The sequence below is a fragment of the Apus apus genome, chromosome 4 (assembly GCF_020740795.1).
Source record: "Apus apus isolate bApuApu2 chromosome 4, bApuApu2.pri.cur, whole genome shotgun sequence".
NCBI classification, from domain to species: Eukaryota; Metazoa; Chordata; class Aves; order Apodiformes; family Apodidae; genus Apus; species Apus apus.
Window position 1 is genome coordinate 68,307,526 of NC_067285.1, and position 26,607 is coordinate 68,334,132.

The window sequence follows — 26,607 nt, forward strand, 5'->3', positions numbered from 1 at the left end:
CATCTTTCCCTTCCATCTTTCTCTCCTCTCAGCCCTACTTGTGATGCACATGGTAGTGTTTTGATTATGTTCAGAGACAGTAGAAAATCTTGTTCAACTAAGGCTTTAAGTAAAACAATTATGATCGGACTTCATACAAAGTACTAAGACTTAATCATGGGCATGGGATGCATTCATTTATAGACAGTGATTTGACTTTCAGCTGTATTTTATATTAACCAAAAAGGAAAAGCAACCTAGAAAGAATTAAAAATCTTATTTTTTCTTCATGCAGGAAAAAACAGGTCTAATGTGCCCACTAGATCACTGACTCATTTGCACATCAGAAAACAGCAGATCTAGCATTTGCCTGAGCCCAGGACATTTAAGAGAGGAAGAGACTCCTTGCCAGCCATTTTCTCTGGAATTCAAGTAGAACAGATCACCACTGTGCAAGCTGGCTGGTATTCTAGCGAGGAAACTAGCCAGAATAAAACTGCCCTAGCAGTGTACCTATGGTTCACTGTATACAATTTGCCAGTGGCAAATACTGGCTAAAACTCCCACAGGCATTCCAAGTATGTCTATCAGCTCTGCTCCGCCCCTCTCCTCACCCCCACTCCCCCGCCCCCCCGCCCAGACAAAAAAAAACACAAAGAAATTCCTTAAAATATCCTGCTGACTCACAAGACATCCTAGCACGACCCAGCTGATTTGCACCATCAGCTGGTTTATGTACTCCTTCTAAAATCTCTTTCAATGTGTCACAAATGCATACCCCTTGCTCACTTCAAGCAACCGTCTCATAACTGTGTCAGCACTATGTGGCCCCAGCAGAACTGCAAACCTGTGTTCTGTGCTCTCTCATGTCTATTGCTCTTATCTTTCAGAATCACAGCTTCAGTGTCATCAGCAATTTATTTTTTATGCTAAAGCTTCCTACACGTTTTCCAGTCTGGCTGCTTTTCAGTCTCAAGTACTGCCTGCTTCTGCTGTGTATGTGGCAACCACAGTGACAACAAGGGCTCGGGTCATTTATTACCTCTGTCATCGGCTGAACATGTGACCTTAACTGCATTAAAATGGACCAAATCCTCATCTGTTGTAAATTCATGGGGCTCCACTGAAGTGAATCATGCTGATTTAAATCATTTGGCCTTTCATCCCTGTAAGCCTCAGTCACCCCACCTGTAATTCTTCTTTAAGTCTTGCAAAAGCAACACTTGGACATGTATGATCTAATCACTCCTAGTACACAGACTCCCAATTTAGGTGGATGGAAGCAGGATTTTGTTTGTGTCCTTTTTTTTTTTTTATGCTAACCAAGTACAGAATCCCTTAATGGATTATAATGAAAATTGATAAAATGATAACATATTAATCATGCAGTTGTGAAGATCCATGCAGCTGTGCTCTGTTACTACTTCTCCCTAAGTGTCTGCTTAAGACCACTGTTGAAAAGTGTACTGAGACAGAGGAACCCATACTCCACCTTCCATCCTCACAGGGAAAAGAGACTGGGCAACAAGAACCCTTCCACAGAATTCAGATGAGTTAAAGGATGTTTAAAATAAAATAAATCCATGTGGCTATAATGGTATTCACAAAAGCTAACTGTGAAAGCTTTGCCTAACATTAGGCACACTAATTTACAGATTCTTGTTTGATTAATAATGAGGTAATTCTAGTACCTCACTGGAGCAGCTGTTGACTATGTTACCACAAAACAATATATCATTAACAGCAATATGAGCAAGAATGCTCTTTTCTAAATTCCCCTAAGCTCAACAGAATAACTATTCCCAACTTGTGCTTTGAAAGAAGTCTGGTGGTCCAAAATTATCTGAGAATCCTCCGACTGACTGTCCAGGCAAGGTACTCCCAGCTTACTAAACTCTAATGAAAGGGAACCACATGATTCCTGCTCCCTGCAGGTTTTACCACAGATAAGATGTGTGCCTCGTGGGGCTGAATATTAAATACATTTGTAATTACCAACCCAAATATTGTGTAATTATATTTTTTTAATTGAAAACTAATAGCTCTCACTTATTTATATGTTAATGTACTCCACTGGACACCACTTATGGGAAGAAGACATTTTTAGGAGTCAATCATACTACATTTAGAAACAAATCTTAGTACTTATTATATTCTGCTTAAAACTTCCATTAATCTTAGCAAAGACTCAGGCAATTCCTCTTTTGTTATACTGAAAAATATTATTATTTCTATATTAGATTTACCACACTCATTTCAACCTATCTTCTAACTAATAAAAACAAGGGAAGAAAACTCAAGACAACTAAATATATTCATATACTTAAATTCTGACTGCAAGTTGTTATTCAAACATTAAAACACAGTGGCTCACATTTATGCAGCAATGACTATAGCACACTCTAAGAAAATCAAGTGCTATAGCAGGAATGCCCAGAACCATGTATGTTTACACACCCATAATAAAGCCCTGCATTTTGTTCTGAAAACTGAAGGCTAGGAAGGTGTAAGCAAAAAACTGAAGCCCACAAAGCAAACATAGAAACAGGGAAAAAAACGCAGCTTACAAACTCAGATCAGCGTAATCGGAAAAAAAGTAACATTGAAGTTCATAGGAGCCCTTCAAAAATAAAGACCTGTTTTCATTTGCTTTCCTCTGGATTTAGGAACCCAACCCTCTGGAAATTCACAGCTTGTAGTCACAAAACAACACTGACTTCCATTAATGCTAATATTAAAACCAAAGTTTAACAAAGAAAAGTCTACCAAAAGATGGTATATCACAGTTTCTATTTACCCAAGTACTGAATCAAAATCCAGATGTTAAGTGGAATAGTAATGCTCTTTGAAGGCATCAGCTGTGTTCCCTCTAATTAGCAATGATCTGCTCTATGACCAAGGCACTCATGAAAACCTCTCCCTCTCATCTTACATGTAGATCATACTCAGGCATCCCGTAAAAGTAACTTGAGACAGCTACCTTAAGGCTGCAGAAAAGTACTGCTGCATTATCAGAGAATTATGATGTATTATAGATATGTTAACTTCATGCTTAGAACTGATAGTTTAGAAACAGCCAAATGAAAAACTTTGGATGCTACCTAATATTATTTAGGATTTTTTTATTAATTTAAAAGTAAGTAAAATAGTTTGTCAAATTAATTTCCTACAGCTTTTTCACATAAATCTTCATTAAAATTATTCATATCCATGTAACACCTTACCAGCTCAAGACAATTCCAGTAGTCAGCACTGCATAAGAAGGGAAAAAAGCAGCCTGTCCACACTGACTGTCAAAACCAGGTTCCACACTCAGATTTAGCATTTGATTTTCAAATAGTTTCAATCTGATTTCCAAGGAAATACTTCTCCCAGGCACCACTATAATACAAAATGATGTTCTAGGAAGAAAAGGTGAAGGAGAAAGGAGCAGTAAAAAGTAACCCTTTGGGAAAAATAAGAGCAAAAAGAAATAGAAATTATATTAAGGGAGAGTGTTTTGAGAAAAGGAAAGGTGTACAGTGGCTGCAATGAACAAATTACTAAGTTGGTTTCATTCAGATTGCTTGAGAATCAAGAAAGAGCACACAGACTCAAAAATGGGTGAAAACTCTTTCAGTTGAGATATTCAATTAATTATCTTTTACAACTGCCTTTTGTTCTAAGGTTTATTGCCTTACTGTATTCCCTTTTGCAACTGAGGCAATGACCTGCTACTTGAACGTCCCTCCACCACAGTTCTCAACAGTTTTGAACAAGAACAGGTGACAGTTAAACTTACCGGGTAGTGTTTTTACTGTACATTTCGGGATGTCTCTAGTGTACCTTGTCATTATTAACCAAAACCAAGCTGTACAATTCTGAAAGATCTTTTATCAGACTCCATCATTACATCCAAGTCTGTATAATTTGGTCCTGAATATCATAAAATATAAATCCCAAAGCTAGTATGATTTTCTGAAAAATCAGGGACACTTGTGAAGGCACTTTTATAGAAACCACTGTTTAAAGTTAGTCCTGGAAGTTCTATCAACAAATTAACTTCTTAGCAGGGTATAATCCATTTGTACTCTGCCTCCTGGTTGGGATAACAGAGAGCAGAGATGACTACACGATGCCTACAAGCTTGGTAGGAAGACAAATTGCTATTTTGTTACATGTTCCCTTACATTTAAGAAACATAGATGTGTAGCCTACATTTTGCCTCCAACAATTACCAGCATGTAAAAATGTTCAGGAAATAAAAAGGGACAAAATTGGTAAGCAAGGATAACAACAGCAACAGAGAAATGATGACAGAATAATCTCTCACATAAATTCAGAGTGGGCAGTTTGCAGACCTACTTCAAGGCAGAGGAACAGAGAGAACAGGTAAGGCAGCATCCTAACACAAAAGATGCCTATTGAAATACAGAACTGCTCAGAAACTCAAGGAAGAAATTTTGGTCTGCTCTCAACCTAGAGAGAAGATAATTCTCTGGAACCAACAGTTTAAAAAAAGCAGCTGGAAAATGCAAAATTACATGAAGTTAATAAAAGAGACAAGATTTAAAAAAAAAAAAGTTAGGTGATAAAGATATGTTTGAAGGAGGAAGAGTTCTAAAGTCTTCCTAATTTTTGTTCTGTTTTTTCACTCCATTCAAAGACAGTGTGCAAAAGACATTCCTTAATTACACTATCTCAGAGCCCATCAAACTGAAATGGAACCTAAAGGCACTACCATGTTTGGTCTTTCTTGTGCTAAGGCAGAGAAGCTAACCAATTCTGCCAACCACTTAAGCACATGCTTGACTTTGAGAATAATCTCATCTCTATTCAGTAAAACACTTAAAAGCACATACTTAACTTTCAAAAGGTGAGTGGTCCCATTGACTTGAATGGGACATAAGCACAATGCTGAGTGCTTTGCTTGGGTCAGCTAAACAAGGATATAATTTAGCCTCCCTTCACCGGATGAGTTGGACATCCTCTGTCTTGCCCTTTCATAATAAAAGACAGAACAGTAAAATAATCTTTAAAGGGTAAAATTAACTACATAGAAACTGTAAACCAAACTGCCCTATTTGCAATTATGTTTAGGGTTATTGTAAAAGCTGAAATGAATTCTCAGTATATTTTATACAGAAAAAACAACTGAATATATTATTTTCTTCAATTTATGCACAAGCCTAATTGCTATGCAGGCACAATTAAGAAGATCTAAGAAATGCAAAACCAAGATACCATATGGTTCTCAGTTCCAAAAATCAGAGACATAAAAGCAGATTTCACACACTTGTGTGCGAACACAAAACTGAGTTAAATACAGCAGGTCTCCATGCTTTCCTGATTTTTTTCAATACAGTTTTGAATGCATAAGAGGTGTGAAAAAAACAAGCCAGGGTATTCCCCAGTTACCTCAAACACTCTTAATAAGTAAACAGTGTGCACATTAATTATTTAAAGATTAATAATTTCAGGTTAAAGAATTGCTTCAGAAGCACATATTACTCCATTTCTGCATATATAGTTATGAGATACCAACATTCATATATCACTGAGCTCTATACAGATCTAAGGTTTTGCTGATTTAGTTAAGCTCTTTCAAGATCAACAGTTTTGCACATTGTTCATTTTACACAAGTACGTTTTGGCTGCAAACACTGCTGAGTCTAAAGAAGGTCTGAGGTGGGGAAGGTATTAGGGAAAGAGAAGGCCCCAGGAAGACCTTATTGCAGCCTGATAGTGATAGGACAAACGGCAACAGTTTTAAACCGAAAGAGGGTAGGTTTAAATTGGACATAAGAAATTTTTTTATTATTATTATTATGAGGGTGGTGAGACTCCAGCACAGGTTGCCCAGAGAGGCTGTGGATGCCTCTCCCTGGAAGTGTTCAAGGCCAGGTTGCATGGGGCTTTGAGCAACCCGGTCTAGTGGGAGGTGTCCTGCCCATGTAGGGGGGTTGGAACTAGATGATGTTTAAGGTCCCTCCCAACCCCAAATAATCTATCATTCGAGTCTGCGCAATTTCCAGAGCTGCAAACAAGTGTAGAAAAGCATCTAGAACCTGTTAGCTGCATAAAGCATGCTAGAATAACTCCACAAAGCAAGAGATGCTGTATGCTACTTTCAAACTTAAATTCTAGGTGGCCCACAAACGTACCTCAAAACTGATGTTGAGACATGTGGCTCTGGAAAAGTCCCTCAATGAGCAACATAAAAATTAAAATAAGCTAGCGACATGATTCATATTCTGCACTCTAGGAAGGAAAACATCTTCCACTCAGAACATGTTCTTAACACAGCTGCTGAATAAGGCCCTCCTACAACATAGCACAACACGTGACTGCATTCCCAAATACAGCACATCTACATCGAATACAAAAACATCTACTGATGTTCATATATTCTAATTTTCATGTACTCATTGATCTTTTAGTTTGTTACATAATGAAGTTTTCAAACTGGCACAAACTATTAAGGTAAAAGCCAGAACAAGGATACTTAAGCTACTGTCAATATCAGCTTCTGTGAATAAGAACTCTTGTTAGCATTGTGATTAATATTGCTCAAGAGTGAATCTCTGCATATTTACAGCTCTCCTTGTATTTTCATTTATTTATTTTCCAGAAATTGAATGTGTTCCTCCATTTTTTTTCAGAAAAATAGACCAAATTATCTAACTAAAGTGCTTTACTACTAATTAAACACATAAAGAGGGAATATTCTGTTAGGAGAGGGAAACTGCAACCAAAATTCAAAAGAATCACATCATCTCAATTCCAACAAACATAGTCAGATTAAGTAACCTTATTTTGAAATTTTGAAGCAACCTTCAGAATCCTGGTGTAGTACATCTACTTCTTATTCTTGTGAGGATATGCTTAGATGACATAACCAAGATATGAATAACATGAATCAAGAGCAAGCACACACTATCTACAAGTTTTAACAGGATGGTAAGTATATAAATACTGAGCCCAGTATCTCTGATTAGTCCGAACTGTCAAGTCAATGTGTTAGAAAACAAGCAGTTGCTTTGAAGTTGTAAAAAACACATTTAAGTATCCTGCTTTCAGACTCTCTTTGCACACTGTAAAAACAATGCTAACAAATTGACATGGAAAAAAGGGGGAAATTCTACAGTGGGGAAATGTTTGGAAGCAATGAAGGAGCTCTGTTGAGTTTCCAGAGCTCTGCTGCCAGACAGCAAACTGCCAGCATCAGATCAAGCAAACCAACTTCTATGCTTAAGCAGAGCATGATATGTGTTGTATGAAATTTCTATAACTTAAAGTGTTACCAAGAAACTGAACTAGTGACATTGTAGTTGCTTTTTATACATGAAATTTCAATTTTTAAGTAATGTTTTTTGAAAGATCATGTATCTCCCTCTTTTTCTCTTCCTTTCTGTCTTCAGCCTAGCTAGAAAGCGGATGGAGTCCTTCAACATCCATCACACACTGCAAACTACACTATTGCTGTATTACTTTTCCCATAACATCAATAAAATTAACACTTCTGCTTTTGTCCTGATTTTCATGTCAAGCAGGGTAGAGATCGCACTCTGTGTTACCTCTTAAGCTCATTACTGCTCTAGTAATTACATCCATGGTTACATTTTTTGGCCATGGGCCAAAGGCCATCCTGTAAAACAGGGCACAGGTGCAGGGAGCTAGCTCTGTCCAAGGAGCAGCTTCTATCCTCCTCTGCCCAGCTGGGCATAACCCTGGGGTCCCCAGAGGGGATCCGCTTGTGCCTGCAGCTCAGTGGGGTATGGCTTGTATGCTGGCTTTGGAGAAAAGCCAAGAGATGCCAGAGAAAGGCAAGTGCTGGGGGTCTGTCAGGCAGGTGGGATGGTGCCAGCTAAGAGCCAGGACCTGCCAAGGCCTTGGGCCAATAACGCGTAGACAGAGGACAAGCAGTTCATGTGAAGATGGAAGTCTGGGCAGGCATCAAAGGTCCTCTGTCCCTTCCTCAGGCCTTTGCTAAACCCCAGGAGGCATGGGTGGGTCTCAGCCACAAAGGAGGAAATAAGGAGAGGCTGAGCCACAAAGAGAACAAGATAGCACCTGCCTAAGGTCTTCTTTACGCAACATGCTGCCTGGTGCAGCCCTGCCAGGCCTAAGTTTCTCCAGGAAAGGCCAATCCCAGCCATAGAGGCCTCATTCCCCTGAAGCCCCTACCCATTTCATCGTGCTCCCTGCCCTATTGTTTCCAGGATATGGGCTGGACACCCTCAGCTTCTCCAGGTACATGCCGTCAGGGTGATCGCTCCTGCAACAAGTATGAGTTGATCTGCCAGCTGAAGGAAAATCCTGACTTAATGAAGAACCTGAAGTGACAGCACCACTGCTGCCTGCAGGAGGATATTCTCCAGGGACACGAGAAGAAGAGTATGTGGGAAGACTTGGAAGAGGAGGTGACACATGTTTCCACGTAACTCTAAACCAACAAGTCCAGCAAGCCTCTGGGTGCAGCAAGACATTGCAGGGGATGCAGCAAGCAACTCTGTTGCTGTGCACTACGGCACCTCCAACAAGAAATGTTTTGTATTAAACTGGCTCCAAGCTAAATGTAACATCAAATCAATGTTCAAAGACACAGAAGCCATATACTCTGCACAGGGATGCTGCAAAGTGCCACCCAACCAAAAAGAAATCACATCCAAGCTAATTGTTCAGGATCCTCTAAAGAAAAAGCAGGAAACAAGGAGGACTGCATCAGCAGCAGTTAAAGTACCAACACAGAAATCAGACTGCTCCTACACTGCCTGTGAATAACATTATTCCTATAATTAGTCCCACAGGATTAAGCACAGCTGCTCTCACATTCTAAGTTAAACGTATTCAAATGCCTGCACAGACCCACATACAATTTTACCTCTTCTTAGTTCCACTGCCAAAACACCTCCTTTGTCCCTATCACCCTGTTACGCATCTCTCTTCATTCACAGACAACATTAACTCATCCTCAGCTAAGGTCACAGGTATTGTAATCATGTATTTGACTAACTTTGAGCCAATTTAAGTATTACTACAAATCAAAGAAGTGATTTGGGAACCTATCACTGTAACAGCTATGACTTTCCACAGTGAAAATCACCTGACAAACACAGGGGTACAGGGACCCAATGAAAGAGAGAAAGGAGAGAGGTAGAAGGCAAATCTGACAGAAATAGTGTTGGGGTTTGAGACCTCCTGGTCAGTGGCCAAGAATGAACTGGTCAGAATTTGCTGTGAAATTCCATCAATTTCAGATTTTGGGTATGTTTAATGAAGCCAGCACACTCCCAGTGAGGTATGTACAAGCATGTCCGTGAAAGGACAGTTGGTTACGCGCACATAGAAGCAAAAAGTCTTTTGGAGAGACTACAAGATGCAAAGACCATTCCTTATACCACCATAATTTCTTGCTGTGATGTACATATCTTGCAATGCAACATTCATCAGCAGAAATACGCCATAGTGAATAAGTCATTCATGTCACCAGAAGAGGACTCTTGCACAATTCATAATGGCTGCCAACATATCTCTCAGGCCTTCTGGACAGATTTTGTCAATATGAAACTGTAGGTCTGGAAAAAAAAAAATTAAATGTATGCAATACTTTTGGGTTTAAGCAATAATTTTACCATATCAACACACTTCTGCAACTTGTTTCCCTGACCGAGTTAATGCTGCTAATGTACAAGTTCATTATATATCAAGATTTTTCATTCTACCTCAGGTTCCATTAATTTCAATCCTTCATCAATGCCTTCAGTAATTCAGAGGAAAGAATGGGTCAGGATGAAGTCTAGAACATTATTTAATATCTATTTTCTGATAATAATCTTAATTTTAGAACTGAGTATTTTTGAGTTACATCCATTTCAGTTGGTTTGAGAGAGAACACCATTACTGAAGGCAGTTATTTCGAACAAGAAATGGGTTGTCTTTTCCTTTATGCAGACCACAACCCAAAAGCATGCCAATACAATTTTATATCCAGTGGTCAAAAAGAGTGAAATATTTAAATATCACTCCTGAATACAACTGATAGAGCTGTAACAGAAATCTGTGTGTGGTCTTTCAAGGCCAACCAAAGGTTTCTGAGAGTAAAACTGTGTTGAGTTTGGGGAGGTATTTCATTCTAGCAGGGAAGCTACTGAAGTATTTCAAAGTACGTTACTCTAGATGGAAAGACAGGACACCATTTCTTAAATAAACATGACATTAAGAGAAGCAGTTTCATACTTGTAGGAGAGCTGGCTGTCCTTCAATCTCAAGTCTAGGAGCTTTGCCTTTTCATACAAAGAAAGTGATTTAATCCTAGAAGAAAAGGCATAGAAAAAACACAGCTGTGTTTCAGAGCCATGGCTAACCTGACTGTCCTGCAAAAAGTCAAGTCAACAGATGCCTTTAGAAGACAGGTGAGTTAATGACGAAGCAGCCCTCTCCCCCTCACAACAATTTCAAGCTTCATTAAAACTAACCTTCATTAAACTGTACTTTATTAGACCTCTGCAGGGCCAGGATTTCATGTATGCGTCTAATAGAAAGTCAGCTTAGACCAGTAGTACATCATTTGTATATTACTTGCACTTTTCACTTCTCTAGGGACATCAGAGAGGTTGGACGCTATTCAAGAAGTAAAAAATTATCATGCTAAGAATGCAGCTGTAGACAAATGAAGAATAGAGATGCTTAAGAACAAAGCCCTTAATTTTGATGAACCTCATAAGTGGACAACTCCGAGGCCAAAATTAGGTCCCCATAACTAGAGGCAGATCCTGGATAGCTCCTCAGGCAAAAAAGCTAACAGCATGGTCTATGCTTCACAATTAAATCTGACTGGGGGAAGATCTGGAACTATGCCAGGATCTAGACCAAACTGGGAATGACTCTGGAAGGCTACTGTCAGCGTTTGACTCAGGTCCGACAACAATGCTCTCGATCCCCTCCCCCCCCCACCCAGTCAGGGAAGGAGAGAGAGAAAAGGAGAGAGACTTGGCTGGATTGAAAACTAAACTACACAGCTTTAATTAAAACACTAATGAATCACACAAGAAAATATATACAATTATATACAGATATATTCAGATATGGGCAAAAGCCTCTCGCCTCCCCCCACCCCCAGCAACTCCCACAGCACTCCCCTGAACTGGGAAGAGTCCCGAGAAATCCCGGAGCCGCTGCTGGAGAAAGCGGAGAGTTATGAGGGTCAGGAGAGCTCGAGCCTAAGGGTCGGCGGTGATGGATGAGCAGAGTCCTCCCCGGACGCCGGCCATGGACGGAAGAGAGCAGCAAGAAGAAAGAGGAAGCTGTCTTCTAAGATCTCTGTCCTTCCCCTGAGCTTACGTAGATATATGGAATGGAATATCTTTGGCCAATTTTGCTGTCTGTCTAACTCAGCCTCCCACGGGGGGGTCAGAGATCTCCCCATAGTGTCTGAGCCGGCGGAGTGAAGGTGTAACCTTGAAGCCTCAGTAGTTAGAAAAACATTCCACTGTCTTATCAGCCTAGCAGAACACACAGTTGCTAGCTAAAAGAAAGCTTACTGAAGGAAGAAAAAGTCAGTGAAAAGAAAATTGGCTTAATCCTGGCTCAAACCAGGACAGCTACTCTTTCAGCTCCACTAGGAATACCAAGAGAAAGTCCAACAGGTAAGATGTACTGAATGCTAAACTTACTGGCTGTCTTCCTAGTGAAAGTAACAGCCGTGCACCATCAGCAGAACTATATCCCATGTATCTCAGGAAAGAATGCTAGTGCAACTAATGCAGTCTTACATAATTTGATCACTCATCCAGATATAATCAAGAAATATCACTGAACAACTTAAGGATTTTTTGCTTGCATTTTATCCTCAGAAGACACTTTGAATACCACAGTGGCCAAACAAGGCAAAATAATCAAACCTGCAACAAAGGAATCTATTGCAAATTTGTTCACAAACTAAAATAATACAATTTGTATCCAATTACTGCACCCTTGATAACACTATCCCTAACAAAAAAAAAAGAATATTCAGCCTTGACTGGTTCTCAGTTAGATACGGGATAGAGATCAAACATCTACACCATGCAAAAGTGCTACCAAGGAAAGATCTGATAATTATTGATTGGCTCAAGGAGAAGTAAAGGGGCAGGGGGAAGTTGTGGACTTCTAATGCACAGTAAACAAACTGTAGAAAGAGACAATAACACTTGACAAAACTAAAAGAGCTTTTACAGATAAAAAGAAATTTAATAAAATAGAAGCCTTTTGCCTTTTCTTACAGCCTTGGTACTGTTTTCATGACCTTTAGAAGCAAAGTCCCATAAGACTACATACATATCTAGCAAGGGCTACGTACAAAAGTCATAAGATCATCAGTTTTGCACTGAAGGAAATATTACACACATTTCCACACTCTATACACATTTGAGACATTTTTCCATATAACTGTAAGGCTGAATTGGAAAAATGAAGTTGATCAATACACTCCTCAGGCTATAAAAGCCAACATACTATTCATAATAAACAATACAAGATTCCTCTTAAAGAACATTACTAAGAAGGAACAATCTTAACTGACACTTTAAAAAATACATTCTACTACAGTCAATCCCTTTCCACTTTCCTATGCAAGTGGACTTAGAGCAACCAACGCCATCTAGCTGGACCTGTGCAAAGCTTTTGACACTTCCTACAAAACATCTAAACTGGAACAGCACAGATTTGATGGAGGGACCACTCATTGGGTAAGGAATGGGCTGGACGGTCACACTCAAAGAATGGTGATCAATGGCTCAATTTCCAGATGGAGACCAGTCATGAGTGGTGTTCCTCAAGAGTCAGTACTCAGACCAGTGCTATTTAACATCTTTGTCAGCGACATGGACAGTGGAATCGAGTGTACCCTCAGCAAGTTTGCTGATGACACCAAGGTGTGTGGTGAGGTTGACATGCTAGAGGGAAGAGATGCCATCCAGAGAGACCTTGACAGGCTTGAGAGTTGGGCTCATGCAAACTGCACAAAGTTCAACCAGGCCAAGTGCACCTGGGTTGGGGCAATCCCAAGCACAAATACAGGCTGGGTGGAGAATGGATTAGAGACAGTGCTGAGGAGAAGGACTTGGAAGCAATGGTGGACGAGAAGCTCTACATGGGTCAGCAATGTGCACTTGCAGCCTATGGCACAGTTGGCTTTCGGGGCTGCATCAAAAAAAGCATGGCCACGAGGTCAAGGAAGGTGACCTCTCCTCCGTACTCGTGAGACCCCACCTGGAGTATTATGTCCAATTACAGAGCCCCCAATACAGGAAGGACATGGAGCTCCTGGAGAGAGTCCAGAGCAGGGCCACAAAGATGATAAGATGGCTGGAGCACCTCTCCTACAAGGACAGGCTGAGAGTGGGGTTCTTCAGCCTGGAGAAGAGGAGGCTCCAGGAAGACCTCAAAGCAGCCTTCCAGTACCTGAAGGGGGCCTACAGGAAAGCTGGGGAGGGAGTTTTTATAAGGGCTTGTAGCAAGAGGACAAGCGATAATGGATTACATCTGGAAGATGGTAGATTTAGATGAGGAAGAAATTCTTTAGGGTAATGGTGATGAGACACTGGAACGGGCTGTTCAGGAATGCTAGGGAAGCCTCATCCCTGGAAGCATTCAAGGGCTGGTTGGATGGGGCTTTGAGCAACCTAGTCTAGTGAGAGGTATCCCTGCCAATGCAGGGGAGTTGGAACTAGATGATCTTTAAGGGTCCTTCCAACCCAAACCATTCTATGATTCTATGATGACTTCTAATTCAGATTATAGTCTCCAGACTACTCTGAGACTGAGACCATCTATCAGAAAATGCAGTTGAAATCTGGCCTTTTCCCCTGTTCCCATTATTTTCCATCCTGTTCTGACATAACATTATACCTACCTTCCATCTCCTCAAGATTCAGCAGTATTAGAAAGCAAGCAGCTTCTGTCAGTAGAGAAAATCTGAATTAAAATCCAGTACCTGGAATTCCATTTATTAATGAAATACGTAGTATTCAAAAGGGGCAAAGAGACTGAGGAGACAATATCTTTTGGCACTTTTGCCAAGATAGCACCCTGACATTTAACAGATGCTATGCTCCTGGGCAGCTCCCCATCAACCCTGCAGCTGTGACTGTCTTTGCAGAAACATTAGCCTTCAAGACACTTGTGGTGCATCCCCTGCATCTCTATATTCCATGATCTTAGGGAAGCCACCTAGTCATTCAAGCATTAAAATGGATAATCCTTTCAGGGTTATTGAAAACATTCAATGCAATGTCTATATAAGAGCTCTAAAATCTTTAAGTAGCAAACCCTTCCAAAACTCAAACAAGCACAGCAAACAATGGGGACTAACAGCACAAAAAAAAACCCCAAACAAACAAACAAAAAAACCTTACAAATGGAACACAAATTAATTGTTAACTGGTTTAGTATTATCACAAACCCTCAAGTGGGAAAGTTCTGCTGCTAATTGTTAGACCACACATCTGCTGTATGTTGAGAACATATGGTGCAATTATAACAAGAACTGCTGACTAAGAGAATACAGCACTTAATTTGGAAAATAAGCCATAACTTTGGAAGTACTTATGTTGTTCATCATTTGCACTAACCACATAGAAGTTTCTCTACCACTGAGTATCAGGATTTGGGCACAAGTTTGCATGGCCCTCCAAAGAAAACAAATATTTTGAGAATTATATTTGTTTTGATAAACACTTTTGTTTTTAAAAGTGTCTCTGGGTGACAGCATCAGACTTAAGATATGTCCTGAAAATCTGTACCAAACTCTACAACCAAGATATGCCCATCAAAAACCTGCTAACTAATCTGTGTGTGCTAACCAATTTGAAACATATGAGTAAATTATTTTATATTTACTGGAATCTCTTACTGCTCCAGTCCCCTAACAGCACCCATTCTTCAGCATGCAAGACACTCCTGTGTTTATTTGAGCAGATTAATCATCTATTTTGACACAAAAGTGAGAGGACATATTGGACAGTACGGATTAGTCCTACTGTGCTTCATCTGCTTTCAACAGACAAAAGAGATATTCAGCATCTTACTATTCCTTTTACTAAAGCTTCTGCATTCATTACATTCTTGCAATGAATTACAAAGTATACGTTTTCCTCTTATTCAGCTGTAATAGATCAGCAGTCTGAATTAGCCAAGAACAGGAGTTCAGTGTTCCGCAGTTTATCGAATGAGGAAGTTACTAGCAGGTCAAAGCTCAAATGCTCATGTGTCTGATTAAAGTTATCTTCATTCTTATACTAATACTGCATAGGCAGACAATGCACATGGCACTATTACACACTTTCTCCTGTCTAATTTGAGGAAAATGTACACAAAGAAATATTTACAATATTCAGGTAACAGGTTATATTAACGGTTACGGTTTCGTCTTTACCCATTATGACTGCAGCTTTAAGAATCTCCTTTCATATAGAACATCTCAAGAAAGTTAGAAACAACAGGCAGACACACCCACGAAATGGATAAAGCAATCAGGTACTCAGACTTTAAACTTTGCTCAGGAGGACAGCTATTAGAATACAATAAACCAACTACACAGGAATTTTAAATAAAAAATATAAGTAATGGGAGATTTAGCAACAATGTTACCAAAAACTGAGGTGGAGCTGAACTGTCCAAGTATTCCTAAAGATACATAGGAGATAAGGTTGGATAAGATTGTACTGAAAATATAACTGAAGTTATTGAATATAATAAGAGTATTAAGATAGCATATTAAGGTCCAACACAAAACTTTAAGCCCACAAAATAAAGTATTACTGAGAATTTCCACAACAAAGATACTGGTAAAAACCCAGAAGCTTAACACCAGCCTTTCTGTAGCTGACTTTAAGCTATTACATATATCTGTGCTTGCAATACACATAACTCTACTGCTTTAATCCAGACCAACTGAAGTTACATGGTAATAGCAAATCATCAAGTGTTAATTCTACCTCTGATCGGTGAATTCATACATGTAATCTCAAACCACTAAAGGTGCTGTGGAAAAATAAACCATTGAGATGAATCTATGTTTTTATTCCTACTTTTTTCCAGCAACTCCTGCTCTGATCTTCAGGCTAGTTGATGCTGTGTAATGTTTTCAAGCTGGGGACAGCAGCACAAAGTCCACACCTGAACAGCTGCTCCTGTCCATTGCACCAGCAGAACTCCCTCACATCAGGCTGAAGGACCTGCTCTGAAATTACTCCCCAGCTTCAGCCCGTAATATATAAAAGACCTCCAAAAGCTTCACGAGTTAATAGCCAAAGTGACAGCTATAATCCTCAAGCTCAGACAGATGGAAACAGAAATGACAGAAGAACTGACCAAAGAGCACCACCCCAGCTTTCCCTCTCCAGTTTCTGAAGCTGAGACTAATAAAAGCAGCACAGTGCATTTCTGGAAAAGCTATAAATGCAGAGGGCACTGTAGCAAAAGCAATCCCTTGAGACACTGAAATGTGGAGTGTGACCAGGTGATACCAGTGTAACATAACACCAGCAGCTCATACTGCTTTTGTGGAGATTATGAAAATATCAAAACTCAATACTGTGAACAGAAGTGATGAAATAAGTAAGGCAGATGAAGTTAAAGACTTAGACAAGACATAATATAAAATCTTTTTACACAACTAAGACTGCTTAACAGTTTCAAGAGTTGCTGTTGATAAAACATAAGTAAAAGGCAATGTTAAATGAGAGAGAGGAAGGCCTGTAAGACTGGCCACAAATACTTACTTGAGTCATTCCCCCATTTCAGAATTGGCTGTACAGGACCACAATAACTAATAGGAAGCATTTCCAAGGGAAAAACTAGAAGAGTAGCTAGCATTGTCTGATGCTCTGTTTTGGACGACATAAACTATTTTGTTTCTCTAAGGGATGTGCAAATACTTTAGAGAAAATCCAACAGGCATACTCCTATTTTGATAACCTCTCTATATATCTCATGGGAAAAGCCAATAGCAAAATGAAACCCATTTTGCTATAACTAAAAGGTCAAATTAAATCTTACCCCTGAGAGTATTTGCATCCCCACTATGAGGAAGGAGGAAATATTTATTGTGCTGACAAATATCTGAGCAGAACAGGCCAGGTGCAGTGAAGACAAAAAGGTGTGAATAGCTACAATACTCCCAAGAGAGGTTAGCCATGGCTGTGCCACAATAAGATAAATATTGGACATCATGTATTTTCCAATTTTCCATTGGACATGGAAATTATGTAAATGTGGCAGGATTCAGCAACAAAGGTCCTAAGAAATTTCAACTGTAAATACATTCCACAATTAACAATCATAACTGCCTGAGACACCACAGTACATGCAACAACAGTGTGCAACTCATACCACTTTCTACAAGGAAGTATGAATTATACCTCATTATATCTTGCTTGTCCATCTACCCACCTCATTTAAGGTTACTATGTTATTATATATCTTTCAGTTCAAAATTGGGAGAAGCTTTGTTTTGTGCCCATGTTTTACATGTTCAGACACACTGAACTCCATCTGAAACACAGATTTTAATTACCAAATAGTTTAGATCTTTCTGTTACATATAAGATAATAAAATACACCAAGATCCTTTGACCCAAAACCAGCACTTGCTAGTGTAACAGTGGCTATGACTGCCAGCATACTTGGTACTGAGTCAAAGACCTCAGGAACTAAAAAGATCAGTTCCTTTAGAACAAATCCTCTGGCTTAAGCTTCTTGGTCTGATGAGCCATGAAGAAATTCGTTTTTTTCACAGATGGAATTAAACATACCTCTAGCAAGTGCAGCCTCTAGCATGTAACTGCCTCGCTCAGATTCTAAAAATAAAAAGACAATAGCCAAAAAGCTTTCTAAATGTTTGAACTAAATATTCCTAACATGACTTCAACTAATATTAGTGTTTGGACATTCGTCACAGCAAGGGATAGGCCAGCATCCCACCAAAGAAGGCACAGGGAAGCAAATGCAAAACAGATAGCAAATGAATCAAAGGTGCCAAGGTTTTGTCTAGACCAGAGATGAACACCACATTGAGCAGCAAGCCCTCTGGAAAGTCTGTACTGGTGCAAGAGTCAGAAAACATTCTTGATGCACAGTTTGTCTCACTGAAGACATTCCCATTGCCCATCACCAAGTGCTGAAAATAAGTCCTATCTCTTTAAAACCAGGATCTGAGCACAGGAGAAAGCAACAGGAAGAAAAATGAAGTCCAAAAAGATAAAAAGCCCAGTTCCAAACTAGAAGCATGGAAAGCATAAAAGAGTGAGGCTAAACATGATGAGGGGATTTGAGAAGAGACAAGAGCAAGAACATATCCTTACCACCTGGACATTAATAATTTTTGCTATTTTTCTTCTAGTTATATTCATTGACATCTCAGAATGACTTTTAAAAATAACAGATATTTTAGCTAGACATGCTGAAAGAAATTGAGAGACCTATTTTTGCATTTTTCTTGATGTGATCCACCATGAAAGGACAAGAAATGCCACAATGGCTTGTCTGCTGATTAAGTGACAAAATAAGTGGGTTTCTGCAAAATCTTTCTTTGATGCTGGCTTCATGGGTAAGATTAAATAGCACCCATCAGCTATCAACACATGACAAACTTAGAAACAGTAAGAAAACTGTACAGCAGCTGTTAGTAAGTGGTTGTAGGGCACAGAGTAGCTTTTACTTCCGTGTCTCTATCTGAACTGTAATTTTGGTGATATCAGTATCAAAGCACTAGAAATGACTGACTGCTATCAAATTGAACTGTGCAGGCATACACACTCCCTAGCACCTAGAAATCAATACTATTATTTAGGTTAGTAACAATGAAATGCATACAGTTCTCCTGGGCTAGAATCCAGGGGTAAACATAGTATTCCCACTGGCTTTTATAACGGCATAAAAACTGTTGCAAGTCAAAGGTAGCTTACAGATACTTCAGGCATTGTTCTTCAGAGGGTTTCTCAATTACATGACCCGAAGGAGAAGCTGTCTATGAGAAAGCAAGCCTATGGCTTCCAGCCTTAAATCTTTAATAAACATTTTCCAGTCATTTTTCTCCCCAAATGAACATTAGCAGGAGAGGATGTCCAATAGCATCAAAATCAGATAGTGGCATTTGTCTTAATTTAGAACATAAGAGAGATTTTGCATTATTAGATGTTACAGCCACGTTTATAAACCCACCTGCAAAAAACAACTGGTTACTTCCATCTCTAAGGAAGGCAAAGAAATGGAACTATGTTTCAATTAGTACTTAACTGCTTAGTTACAGGGAAAAAGAAGTATAATTTTCTCCTTTTTTACAAATGAAGTAATGCTAATTAAACTGCATAACTAATAAATACCAAATGAAACAGGTTTTGTTAATATTGGTGAAGACTTTTTTCCCTCCTGAACCAACACCTCTTGAAAAATAAAACTTAAGGTAGTTTTATACATGGCTTTTTACCCAAAGTAGTCTCATAATGCCATAGATCAACACTTAAAGCCCAGTTTATGTGTCAGTAGCACTGAAGTGATCAGTACAATTGGCTGAACAGCCATCAGAAAAGCTGTTATTTTTAAGATTAGCTCCTTGAAGACACATAAACAGTATCCCAACTGTTATCTCAAATGCTTTGTTTACTACACAAAATTATTCTGAATTTTTTAAAAAATTTTTGAAAATCATAGGCAAACACAGAAGATGTATGTTTTTACAGCAATCTTTTCTATCTTTCTCCTACTCCAAGTCTTGTTGCAGATGAGACTAACAGTTAAAGCTCAATTAGATCAATTCTTAGATGGACAATGACAAAAGAGCTTCCATCACTTATTCAAAATATTTTTAGAAAAAACAACAAGCAACAAACAGTTAATCACATATAGAAGTGCTAGTTGTTCATGTACACATTATTGAGTGCCACAAAACCTAATTCTTAAATACCCATGCTAAGATGCCAGGTTTGGTATTACAGGGTATTGCACTGGAAACGTGTTCACAGAGAAGTCCAAATACCAGCCGTTCCTAGAGACTGAAATTAACTGTGGTCTGCCTACAGTAATGAAGGGCAACCCAGTGCTCACTGCTGGATGGCAGCTTACCTGGAAAAGGATTTGTTCCCCAGATGAACTTTCAGCCCTGGACATGCAATGCCAGTTCAAGGCCTTGCCAAGTCCAACTTCATTAAACATTTTTTACAGTCTAGAGGAAACAAGTTGGAAAAATCTTTAGCTTATGACACAACAAAATGGAAAATAGACAGACCTTGAAAAATCAGGTCACTAGTATACCAGTCTTCCACACTGTGTGGGCAAGTATTGCTATGAAGACTGCTGCTGTAACTTATGAATTACTGAAATCCAAGTTCCTCAAAGTTTACCTTAATCTTGTAGATCTTTTCAACAAAAAAGGATTACCTTCTTTTTTTTCTTTTTCTGTTTTTTTTTTTTTTTGCTTTTAACACTGCTAACTGTTCCCCAATTGCCTAGAATAATACAAGCTTTTATCTTGCCTAAGAAAGGTTTTTTCTTTCAAAGAAGCAGAGATAACTGCAAACTTACACAGCAGCAGGCCATGCAGCCATAGTGATAGGAAAACACTGTTTCATGCTTTAGCCAACGTGTTCTCTGAGATGATGCAAGTCACTCCACGTTTCCACTCACAGAAGGGATTTTTGTGAGCCTAGGTTCAACTACCGACACAGTAGCTCAAGAAACTTGGGTGCTTCCTTATTATTACAGGTTCTACTAGGATCACTGTAATTAAGGAACTGTCAGCACTTCTGTTATAAATTATTTTCCAAAGATTAATAATTGAGCTGTGAGATTTGCTTTGGGATGGGATTTTCCATCTGGGTGTTAGTGCCTTTTTAAGTGCAAGAAATAAGGGGTCTGGATTTTTCCTCTTTTCTCTGAATATAGGCAATAATAATGCTCTAAAACCTCTTAAAGAATTCTGAATACAGTGCCCATAACAGCAGAGCAGCACCATCAGAGTTTTCAAGAATATAATTCAATACAAATGTCTTATTGTGGTTCTGCAGATATAACATGAATGAGAGATTTATGAGACGTAAAGTCAGCTCCTGCCAGCAGAATCTCTTGTGACTTCAGGCAGGTAACTTAATGTTCCCATGCTTTGCCTTTCCTGCCGCTGGAAGGAGGATAATTGGCGTAATGATCTACAGATGAAATGCACTCACTGAAACCTAGGGAATACACTGTGTAACTGACATGTCTTTTTTAATATAATATGCGACTGTTGACCCTTGCACTTCTGCAGACTCTACATGCTTCACATGCACAGAGATGCTGTGCAGATGACAAGTCAGGCCACCCACGGACATTCAGCATCAGCTTCATAAATATACCTGTCCCATTCAATCAACAAGAGGACTAATATCAAAGTATCGAGATCCTGATTACACCTGAATGTTTGAGACTTAACTGTAGGAGTCTAGAGAGCTTAATAAGCCTATTACAATAGCCTAACCAGATAATTCTACCATGAAAACTTTCTAAGCTATTTAATCAAACACTAAAAAATGCAAACAAGGCTTTTGTTTACTCCAAGATTTCCAAGTTACGCTGTTGTTACTACCTTTTACCGTCTCTTGGTATACTTGATCAGAAACAGTGTTATAAAACCTGTTCTTTTTTAATTCTATAGTATTTTTTTTGCCTCTCAAAAGCAGAATCTCTCATATATGAATGGTAAACCAACAAAAGAACCGCTCTTGGAAGAAGCACAAGCAGAAAGATTGTCCTACTTGGATAACTTTGGATAAATTAACTCTTCTAGGAAGTATTCACAGGTATATTTCTTCCCTGAGGGTTGACAGAAGGAATCACATCAAGAGACCTTAAGCCTGATGCTGCAGTCATGCCACCAACAGAATCTCAGGGCAGCTTATGAACAAAGATATTGCAGTTATCAGTCTCTTCAACATTGTATTTTCTCTGCTTGACTTGATTCACAGTCACTGAGGATTGTGGTATCACTATCCATATTGACAACAACAAAGAATGGTTATAGCTGCACAGGGAAAATGAGCTTTGGGCTTTAATCCTCTGACACTACATTCACAATCACTTAATACTTGATTCTTCTCTACGACTATAATAGTATCCTTCTTTAAAAAATAAAAAAATAAACAAAAGGCCACATGCTACACAGCAGCAGAAATCAGACCAGATGAAATAGTTGAAATAAACACTTCATTGTACCAAAACCACTTACAATGTACATACCTACATTATCAGATATAAAGAATATTTGCCTATAAGTATGGCTTCAGGAAATGCAGAAAAATACTGCCTTTGAATCACTACTAGAATTACATTGTTCCCAAATAAACCAAAATGGGAAAAAAAAAACAAAACACAAAAACATTCTTTGTTTTACTCCCAGTAAGTGCCAAGATAAAACACACACTTAAGTACCTCTTCCTGCCACATAAAAGGATCTGAATATCCAAATTCCTGTCACTTCTCTGAAGCCTGGAACTGCAGGAGGCAGACAGGGGAACCACCAGGTGGTGTGGCAGTTAGGGATCTTTTAATACATGAAACACCCATTTTCCCTTACATCTCTACTTTCTCATAACAGAGAACAATTATGGAAAAAAAAAATAACATATATCTCACTTAAGCCATTGTTTGCAACAAAAACCTACCACAGGTTTAAGTATTTTACTGAGTAGAGACCACCTTGAAACTAAATCCACAACAGAATCTGGTTTTTGAAGCCTATGTTAAGCTGATAATGAAATGACCATGCCTATCCTTCCTGAAAAAGCTGAAGATCACAGAACCATGGAATGGTTAAGTTTGGAAGGGACCTTAAAGCCCAACAGATTCCTACCTCCCAGCTATGAACAGGGACACCTCCCATTAGACCAGGCTGCACAAAGCCTCATCCATCCTGGCCTTAAACATCCCCAAGGAGGGGGCTTCCACAACCTCCCTAGGCAACTTATTCCAGCGCCTTACTACCCTCATGGTGGAGAATTTCCTCCTGATCTCTAAATTAAATCTACCCTCTTCCAGTTTAAAACCATTACCCCTTGTCCTATCACTGCCCTCTCTGGTGAAAAGCCCCTCCCCAGCTCTCCTGTTGGCCCCTTCAGGTACTGGAAAGCTGCTCTCCTCTTCCTGTTCTCTTTTGACTGAAATGCCAAATATTTTAATAAAGTCTTGTTAACATACCACTGCATAACTATTTGATTAAGAATCCTGCACTTCGTAGATTGTGTGGATCTGGGAGGCCATGACCTACTTGAAGACTCTTTAGCACTTGAACTCAACCACTGAAGACAAACTGGGAATTGCAGCTCCCAGAGGTCTTGTCCACAAGAAGCCACACTGTCTCTCTCTCTGTGCTCTAGAACCAAACACTAGTTTTCATATTATAGCAAAACAAGATGACCAGCAATTTACAGGGATAAACCAGGGCTTTGAACCTCAAAGTGCTGTTTTACAAACTACCTTGTAAAACCATCATACATTCATAGACTTCTCTGTATTTTTTCATACATATATCCTGGGTGATTTCTAGGTGTTATGTAAGCCACACAACCATCTTACAGATAATGGCATTACAGAATGAGAAATAGAAGTAACTATACAAGGTTCTCACTGATGGTCAAAAATCAAAATGGTATAAGAAGTGGAAACCAGCTTCCCCACTTTCGAATTTTGGGGGAAGATTTCACAAACCTGCGAATTTTTACAACCAAATTCATTCCTTGTTAAAAGTAAGAATAAAACTCAAGCAACTGCATGTACATGTCTATATGTGCATCTCCTAATTTAGATTTGCTTCTGGTACAGGAAAGTACATGATGATCTCAATTTTTCACCATTTTCTTTCTTTGAAAAACTAGGAAATTGCTTCTTTCCTCTTATTTGAGGCATGCAAAGTTCAGAAAGCTCATTTAGACCATTATAAAACTCACTATCAAATTACAATTGCAGTTTGAATGAGGGAATGGGTCAACAGGTACTGCTTGGCCTCTTTCATAGGCAAATAAAAATAATAATTAAAAAAAAGAGCTCTACCTCCCTGAAATCAATACTGATAAATAAAACTCATACCAGCAAAGAAAGTAATACACTGTGTATTTAAACAAGTGGAAAATTACTGTATCATTATTTTTTACCTAAAAGAAAATAAACCAATTATTTGCAGAAGGAGTTGTCTGTAATTGGCATTAGTCAGCTGCTAAATTTTGAACACTGCTTCACTCTCTGTTAGTAATGTAAACACATATACCTAATACTTCTAGAAGTTATAACTACTCAACTGTTCTAAAGAAGCCAATTCCAAATACAAAATTGTATACTACTTCAAATAAGGAAAAGAGCAAAACACCTTTAAGTTTTGTTGTAGGTACAATCATATGATATTCATTCAAGTTACAAAATTTTGTGAAACAAGGAAAGAACTTTCCATCTACATGGTCTTCTTTACCTTTCTCTTAAGTAAGTTGTCTGTCATAAGATTTAGCACAAAATTTCACTGAACAGGACAGTGTGTCAAGAAATTAATGCAGTTGGATCTAAAATAAAAAAAGTCACAGAAAAAGTATTCCTAGAAGCAGAGTTTTAAATTTAAACATACTTTAAAATAAATCAATAAACAAAGCAGCAGGGTATGGAAAATTTTGCTGCTACTTTTCTGGTCCACACAAATTGGTGCGCACACTTAATGATTTAAGGTTGTTTTTTGTTTGTTTGTTTTCCTACAATGAAAACCAGTATTTCTTGAACAAGTTCCACAAACTATGGTCTCTTCATGGCCACTCTAAGGCAAACAGGCTAAGAACTGTGCATCCACGTTTCAGCCATTCAAAGGTGCTTCTGGGCAGTGCCAGATACATTTGTAGAAATTCAAGAGTAAGCATCAGAAGCAGTCATCCTTCACAAGACAGAAAGCAAAAACACCAGCGGTAGCAGGAAAGGTTACACCTAAGAATCCTACAAGAGGGAAAGAAAAGAATAGGGGGGGAAATATGATAATGAAAAATAAATTCGGGTTTACAGAGAGGAAAGTGAGGAAGAGTAGGAGATAGAGACTATTGCATTTGAGAAGTAGAGAGGTAGAAATTTGGTTTTCTCACTGTATTTTTGGAAGCTTAGCTATCCCCAGTCTGTCTCCTTTCAGCTGCCTATGCACAGATCTCAGCACTCACCTGGAGCTCACACAAATTTAACTGAACACTGCATTTTTGTATCTGTACAGGTTAGGTTGAAGAAACCAAGCCTGATTCAATTCCTAGGATCCACAGCAATTTGATCAATTTTAAGGGCATAGAAGGCTTTATTAAAACAGCATTAGAACGTTATTTAAACAGCATAAGTTCACTCCATAGTTCCGTATCATCTACCTCCTTCTTTCTCACCTGCCACATACGCCCTTGCCCTCTCCATCATCCCAAGCCCTCATCCTCACAGCCTGTTGATTTTAATTAGTCTTCCTTTCCTATGCCCTTAAGTCACATATGCTAAGCAGTCTTCTGTCCCAAAAAATGAATCAAGTAAAATCCTTTTTTAAAAACCTGTCCACTGCCTAGCAGGGAAAACAGCAAGCACTGCTTACCTCACTGACCCTCCACCTTGTTCAACACCTGTAAGAGTTCACCTGTGCTCTGTTGTGAGCTTCCTACCCCTTTTCCTTCTTGCTTTTCATGCAGCATGTTCTCTGGTGAATGCAGGTATTCTCCTGCTGTAACTAATCAGATAACAGCAGGCAGCTAGGTCTTAGGACAGAAAGAAGCATAAGCCGGCCCTTGGGAAGGTTACAACAATCTCTGTTCCTGCTCCCAGGGACAGCGAAGACCCAGGCTGCTGTTTCCCTCTGCGTAATTCCTAGCAGAGGTGTGAACCAAAGACTGGTTCACAGGCAGTGCCTCACTGACAGGCTGTGAAGATTCTGGGGACTCTCCTTAGCAGCCTCCCCTGTCAAAGCAATTCTATTTACTCCCAAATACATGTGCACTCAGCAAGAGGAAAGACAGAAAGCTGCCCCACTCATGTGATTGCAGAGTTACTTACCTCACAAAAGTCAATCAGGACATCCAAGAGAGACGGTAAGTATCAACAGTCCCATCTTTCCCTGCACACTGCAGGAAGCCTTAAAATCTTTTCTTTTTCTCAAAAAACATTTAAAAATCAGAATAAAATAAATTGATTCTGTGTTTAACAAAATGTTTTTTAAGCTAAAATAGTTTATTTCAGTCTGCCATATATTGAAGCAATAATCCTTATTGGCTGGGAGCATTATTTATTTATTTTAATTTGTTTTAAAGTTCAGCCTCCAAACTAAGCATCAATTAAATTTCAGACCTTAGACTTTTTTGCTTTAGTATCTTAGTAAAACTGCTACAGCTTTGAAGGATTAAGACATCTAGAAGCCAAAGATCAATTATTTTATGAAAACTCCTCCCTGTAACAGCACATTAGACATTTTACTTTTGGCTGACTTAAGTGGAAGAAGCACATTCTACAATAAATGAAAAAGAGTTAGAATAGACAGCACAGAAGCATAAAGAAGTATAAGCAACATTACTGCACCAAATAGTAACAGAAACAATTCCACCTTATTCTTAAAACCTAGCAATCCTCTTCTCCAATCTTTAAAATACACAA

At 38.9% G+C, this 26,607-nt stretch overlaps 1 protein-coding gene across 7 annotated transcripts in view; it reads right to left on the bottom strand.

The window, feature by feature from the left end:
- CCSER1 (coiled-coil serine rich protein 1) overlaps window positions 1–26,607 on the bottom strand; it is a 655,276-nt gene that overhangs the window by 596,240 nt on the left and 32,429 nt on the right. The window contains exon 1 of one of the 7 annotated variants that reach the window (XM_051619518.1): window positions 9,348–9,432. The exons of the other annotated variants lie outside the window; for them this stretch is intronic. The gene's annotated coding sequence lies outside the window, so the exon portion shown is untranslated. Of the gene's footprint in view, window positions 1–9,347; window positions 9,433–26,607 lie in introns of those variants that run through there. 7 annotated transcript variants of the gene reach the window in all.